This window comes from Pteropus alecto, unplaced genomic scaffold (assembly GCF_000325575.1).
Source record: "Pteropus alecto unplaced genomic scaffold, ASM32557v1 scaffold22, whole genome shotgun sequence".
Taxonomy (NCBI): domain Eukaryota; kingdom Metazoa; phylum Chordata; class Mammalia; order Chiroptera; family Pteropodidae; genus Pteropus; species Pteropus alecto.
In genome coordinates, this window is record NW_006434839.1 from 777,749 (window position 1) to 778,614 (window position 866).

Below are 866 nucleotides of genomic sequence, written 5' to 3' on the forward strand. Positions count from 1 at the left end.
CTGGCTCTGTGGACCCACAGCGCCCTCAAGCGGCCCGTTCTGCAGTAGCTCTGTTGACACTGCCCAAGCTGGCCCAGGACCCCTAAAAGAGGGCTCAGGACACAGGACAGCTCCTGCTGATTCAATGTCTACCTGTCTCAAGGCATGAACACGTGGAGGCATGGCACATTTTCCAAAAACGGAAGACAATGTCTAAATCTCATCAGAGTTCTAGGAAAGAGGAATCCAGCCAGTCACTAGATGAAGCTCTCCTGGGAAGGGGAGGGGCCTTGGGTGTAAGCTGATTCCTGGGGAGGGCAGATGGTGGGGTTCAATCAGCCGAAAAAGTTTCTAAGCAGCTGGATGCAAACTCATGGGTCCCATGAAGTAGGAACTGCCTAGATATCTCCATTTTTTAAACACCCCGGTCAGTTCTGTAGCTCTACTTTTAAATTGAATTTCTTGTCTTTTTATTACTGATTTGCAGGAAGTGTGTCTGGTTTGGATACACACACTTTCTCAGATATCTGTGTCTATATCTACGTAGATATAAGTGTTTATATGTCCCTAATATCTTTTGACGGACTGAATTTTTAATGTTTTGGCAAGGAAAAATTTACTTTTTAAAGATTAGAACATTCTTTTTGAAAAAAAATCTTTGCTTACTCCAAGGACACGATGAGATATTTGCTATAGTTTCCCCTTCCCCCCCTAGAACCCCCCAGATGCTTTGGAGTTCAGAAGCTTTATGATCATGGAGAATGTTCATCCATCTCATATCCGTTTTTGCTTAGCAAACCTTTTCTGTAGAAGTCCGATAGTGAACATTCTCGGTTTTCTGGCGCAGCCACTCGGCTCCACCGTGGCAAAGCCCGAACAGCCGGGCA